This window comes from Branchiostoma lanceolatum, chromosome 11, assembly GCF_035083965.1.
Source record: "Branchiostoma lanceolatum isolate klBraLanc5 chromosome 11, klBraLanc5.hap2, whole genome shotgun sequence".
NCBI classification, from domain to species: Eukaryota; Metazoa; Chordata; class Leptocardii; order Amphioxiformes; family Branchiostomatidae; genus Branchiostoma; species Branchiostoma lanceolatum.
The window spans coordinates 4,290,464-4,296,463 of NC_089732.1; the positions used below are offsets into that span (position 1 = coordinate 4,290,464).

The 6,000-nt window shown below is 41.7% G+C and overlaps 1 protein-coding gene across 7 annotated transcripts in view; it reads right to left on the bottom strand.

Annotated features, from left to right (window-relative positions):
* LOC136444511 (receptor-type tyrosine-protein phosphatase delta-like) overlaps positions 1-5,533 on the bottom strand; it is a 114,984-nt gene extending 109,451 nt beyond the window's left edge. For 2 of the 7 annotated variants that reach the window (XM_066442099.1, XM_066442097.1), the window contains exon 1: positions 5,108-5,532. The gene's annotated coding sequence lies outside the window, so the exon portion shown is untranslated. Of the gene's footprint in view, positions 1-5,107 lie in introns of all 7 variants that reach the window. The other 5 variants (XM_066442102.1, XM_066442098.1, XM_066442101.1 and 2 more) reach the window with 5 other exon arrangements.
* Positions 5,534-6,000: the final 467 nt, after the last annotated feature.

Genomic DNA, 6,000 nt, shown 5'->3' on the forward strand with positions numbered 1-6,000 from the left:
TGATTTCCCTATCAGTAATGTCTTGGTTTGACAAAAATAGCTACAAAAAGATCTGCTAACCCCCAAAAATGGAGACCAACGCAGAGTAGTACAAAGTTCAAGAATGCCTGCGCATTTTAATGGACCAAACTGGGGGATTTAAATCAATGCCCTTCAAGATATAAATTATCAGTAATAGACACTTAGGCATACAAGTTGACAGGCTCTCCAGGTTTGATCAACACATTGATATATAGTCTGCTCTCTACCCTACTTGTTTTGCTGTAAAGGACTTTCAGCAAACCACGGGACAATGACACTGGGCTAATGCTTGGGTGCAACGTAGCAATTTCATTTGATGATTGTTGGATCGAAGGATAAGAAATACTGTGCATATTTTTTCAAATGTGTCAAACGCATTAAGCTTTGACCAAACAACATAGCATAGTTATGATAGTATGGAATGATACATTTACCGTACTGAATAAGAGGTACCTGAAATGATAGACTTTTTCGTTCACTAAAGGTCAGTGAAAAAAACAAGGTTTAGCTTGGACAAAGGTAGTCAAAAGAACCCCTTATTTTATCAGAAATTTCTAAACCTCTGAAAAAGGTTACACCAAGCCATTTCACTTGTCACACTACGTCATGCAATAGGTATTATAACTAGTGGTCCAATTATGACTCCTATACTTATATATGATACCTTCTCAACGATTGCTGTCTTCCGTCCTGTAAAATTCAGCCCAGTAAAACACTAAATAAGCTAGAAAACAACTTGTTTTCAACAGTTTGAGAAGCTATGATGTTTACAAGCGGGATTTGCGGTTGTTTTTCAGTTTTATGGTTGGCATGATGTCATCTGTTTTTTCTTGACAAACAGCAGACCCTCTAACTCACCTGTGGGAATACAGGTAATAACACCTGACTTATCTCAGCCCAATTTCCTCACATCTGGCACCCACTCAAATCCTCCAATCAAGGCCCTACCTGACCAGTCCATTTTAACGAAACTCAATGACACACAATACGTTACTACCCTTTGAAGGCCAAAATAGTTAATCAATATAAAGGAAGTTAATAATGGTCAACATTATTCTTCTGATGTCTTACACACAGATAATATTAATACCATAGTAATAGTTAACTTAATTGGTTTAAATAACCTTCATTATGAACTTAAGTTACTTATTCTATTCTACAAATGTCCTTCAATGACATATCTTATTTACATTTTTGAAAGAGACTGTTACAAAGTAACGCTGATCTACAATGCTACGGTACATAGTTCCTGTCTTTCTTCAACTGTTCTTGGAATTGGAGCTATATTTGTGAGAAAGTATCTCAGTTTTTGGTACCCACACGGCTCCCCTACCCCCCAGCAAGCGATGAGTCATGGCCACCCCAAATAATCAGGTGTGAGGGGGACAAATTGTGGCTTTTGTCCCGCTGTCACCTCATGCCGCTGGCACCGCGCCAGCAGGACAAAATGTCGTTGTGCCTGTAAACATCTCATCGTGACGCGAGCATCTTTTGCGCCAGGGGTGGTAGCGTTACTCCGGTACAATACCGTTATGACCTTACGCTTCTATCAAGCAACATTTGAATCAAAACACTGCAACAGGCATCTCCATAAATGCTTTTAAAAGTGTAAACATTTGTTCGAAACATGCATGTATCCTAAGTCAATATCAATCATGAAAAGGTTTTTGAGTCAGAAGCCAAGTAAAAATGATTTATGAATAAACTTTCACTCTGCCCAAATACTTTGGGCATATAGCTTTCAGAGTTGGTTTACTTACTAAACACGATATGATGTTTTATGCATTAGGAAAACATTTTCCAATACCTGCGAAGATTAGTTTGACATGCTAAGTGCAAACTAAAATAATCATAAATGTCATCTTTACTTGCCTCTGCATCTTTAATGGTTATATTTCATTTGGTAAAGTAGTTAAGTGTTGAAAGCACTTTCTAACTAGTAGCCTAGGCAACACCAGAAATTATTATGAAAAATCTACACGTAGACACTACAGCCAACATAAGATATGGCAAATACATAAATTACAAATGGCTAACGTTATAGCTAGCATATTTTGCAAAACAATACCATGACACTAATTGATCTATAACGTTACAAGGTGCTCCCATCTGAAACAATTTTTCACGCTTGAAACGTGTTCAGCATGCGACAAGAACAGGCCAGCTGCTCTTTGAAATGATCAAAATTGCTGCACAATACTGGAAACTACGCCCCTGTGTATGACATCTGTGCTTTTTTCTCTCCAGAAATCCAACATCTGTCGCATGAGCAAACTGCACCGAAAATGGCGAGCAACGAAAACAAATAACATATTCCGAAACGCAACCGAAGTCGGCACAGATATGGCCATCCATGTGCATTTTGTCATGTTTCTTCTTGGCATTTGTTGAATTCCTTGCAATTAATGCAAGATCGTGGACAGCTAGGACCTATTTTTACAGGCATGCCACTAGACGTTTCTGAGCTGCCAGACCTAATCAGTATGGAGACAAGGACGAGACAAAATAAAAACTACATCAGCAGGTAGCCTGAGAAGGCGGGGAACGGCTGATGAGGATAATTATAAGGCTTGTGGGAGGATTCTAGCGGCAAAACATCTGCCTGGGTGGAATGCCAGCTGGTGGGGGAGGGGGGCAAAAATCCCACCGAGAAAATCACAATAAACTTCCTAAACCGCTCATCTAAATTCCACACAAGAACCACACAAGGACAAATGTAGACTGGTTGATGTAATATTAGCAAATTTCTCTTGACTTCTGGGATTGTGGGAGGTGAAAACAAACGATTTCTCGGAGCCTCCCTGTAGAGCCAAAATAAAGTCGTCTGCAGAAGTCGCCATTTTGTTTCTGCCGGCCGATAACGTTCGGCGCCGCATAATGATCCTTCATCACCTCTCCCGGCGACAGGGTCGTCTACAGCACAGAATGGCGGTCACAATCTGTTGTTTCTGATAAACTGCTGATAACAGACCAAGCCTGATCGGCCGGTGAGGGTTTTTTTGCGAGCAGGTTTTTTAGGGGACGCCCCCACCCACCCTTACCAAGTTCACGGATGGGGAATGGCGGCGATACTAGTATAACTTTACCTCCTACTCAAGTTACGTTTCCATCATTATCAGAGTCGGCATGGGGCCAGTAGAAGCCAAAGAAGTCACATAAGTCCACAAAGTCTTAATACACTGTACAGTCAGTCTTTCAGATCGCTAAGATTTCGGTGTAAAGGCACTAAAAGCATGGGAAACAAAGAAACCTGCCGACAAAAATCAAGCCAGACGCCAGCCTTTCAACCCAAAGCATTGTTTCAAAGACGCGCCTAACACCACAAACAGTTTGGGCCTGGTTTCAGGGATTAACAACTTCGATTGATCTAAAATATCATCGGCAAACCGGATTTTTGAGGCATTAGTCAGGACGACGCAAGTCACCAACACTCAAACGTCCGGCTCAAACAAAATCTTTTGAGTTGTTGACGAAATCGACAGGCAGAATTTTTAACACGTGAACCAAAACGTCAGTTTCCAAAACAAACAGTTACCCTGAACTTCGACGTTTTTTACATGTTCCTAAGTCCACAAAGTTCTCAGGAAAAATACCCAAAGTGTATGTTGTGTACACTTTGCCAACAAACAGCCCCATAGTCTGCAAATGCAGAACATCTGAAACATTTACGGACAAAAATTCAACCAACAACAAACTCTCCAAACAAGGTGAACAAAATTGGCCAATTTCCTCAGCACAAAATCAGACCAATCATTAACGTTACATAAACCACAGCCTCATTTTTGTCATTTTGATTTCACAAATATCGAGATTGAAGACAAACAAAAAGAGGCGACAGAAAAATCGACAAGGTGCCAAAAACTTTGCAGGTGAGAGCGCCTGTATGTCTGCGCCTTATCACGGCCATCAGACAATCTTGTTTACGGCCAGTCTTTCTGGCAAAGCCTGGCCTTTACTTTTCGGAGCAGTAAACATCGCCAGAACCATTTACTTTGGAGATCTGGACAAAAGTTTTGCCAACAAAACGCGACAAATAGTTTTTGTTGGACGAGCATTTTTTCGACACTGCCTTCAAAAACAACTCGGCACGGCTTTTCATACCTCCTTGGCTCAAAGCTTTCAGTTCTGCCTTGCTTTAAATATCTGTAAACATATCTTAATATATTTGTTGGGCATTTTCTCAACTATGACTCAATCTAATCATAGTTTTACACATTACAAAATTGAATCTACATAAAATACCAAATTGGGATTTTTGTCCCGCAATAAAATTTAGCACTGCAAATTTTGATACACTTTGTGTGCCCCTAAAACTAAGCCTGCTACAAAGCAACAAAAATCGGCATTCCTGCAAATATTTCTTTAGACAAAAAAAAAATTTAAAGGCACTTCTCTGCCTAGCAAAGCAACAATTTGCAGAAAATAAGCTGGATTATGCTATAAATCCGCTGGGATGATCAACACACGGCCCATTGTTGCGGGGCGAGAAACAAGTTTGATGTGTGACCTGGATAATTTGTTGCACAGCGCTACATGTGACTATCCGCACACAATGCGCCCGTAACCGCCAAATTCGGATCACCTGCCAGTCGGATAAACTCCGAGATTTAAAGGGCAAGTTTTCCCTACCAGTTTTGCCCACATCTGTGTGATTTTTCACGTGATTTGGTAATGACGATCAGCTGAAAAACCCTCCAAATTGGGAGAACGGTCTGCTATGAGTCACGGCCTCAACAGCCTTTTACAGAAACAGTGAGCAAGAAAGCTTCAACCAAACGCCGACTTCCCTGGCAAAACTTTCCATTCAGAGACTGTAAAATTACGATTTAAGATGGCTAAACGAATCTCTAATCATTGCAGATTATGGATATATTGTTCTCAATTTCAGGAAAGCCAGAAATCTTTTTAAAATCGGGGTGTTTACGTTGTTGACCGCCGTGCACCGCATGAGCCATGCCGGCGCATCGACAGAGAGCATATGCACAAACAAACCCGAATGCCAACGATCGATCGATACATACCCCGATTTTCCCAATTTCTACGTTTTTTTCTACCAACAGACAAGAATGTAGGATACCAGACTTACTGTAAAAATCCTTTCCCGTGCTCCGATCCCTCGAAATACGAGTAAAAGTGTCCCAGGACGAGAAAATATCCCAGGATAGTCCGTAAACGTAAAGCAAAATCCAGATATCTTGATCGCCTCCACTCCACCGAAATTCTGTCCAGTTCTGCAGTCGATACAGCCTTACTAAAGTGTCCTTATCCAAGATCACATCTCCGGATTGAATCCTGGAAGGCTTCCGTATTGGTCTACCGCCTGTACCGCGTTTTGACCAATGTTTTGGGCGGAATTCCTGGATAATTTGGGGTGTCCCCAGTCCTGTCCCTACTTCCTCTGTGTTTCAAACCGCTATCCGCTTCACGGACTCGTTCCCGGCCGGATAACCCTCCGCGACGGACTTCGCACCCCGCTTCGCGCACTCGAGAAATTCCTCTCTTATTTGCTTTCCCACTCTCGGATATTCTTCACATTCCCACACGTCCTTCTCGATAACCTTTCGAATGAAAAATCGATTTTTGTTGCCCCCTGTTTCTCGGATAAAAAGCGGAGGGACCAAATTTAATCGGGCGGAGGAATCGCTCATGCTAATTAGGTGTCACGGTAGGGGTTGACCTCATGGCACCGCCCATACCTCTGATTGACAGGTAATTAAGGACTATTTGCATAATTGACAGGTCTGTCAGGGAGGATCGGATATCACTGTGACGTGCTTGAGGAGACGGCTGGTAAGGTACGACTGCGAGGGAAGGTGTATGGGGGTTTCGAGTCTACATTTTGGACTACCTACGTTCGCAAGCAGTTTTTACTTTGAGACTTTTTGGGAAAGCCCATTGAATTCCAGTGCCAATATCTTACAATTCGTGATACACATCAATGAATGTTTATGACTTCAAATTGCATGAAAGTTTAATGTT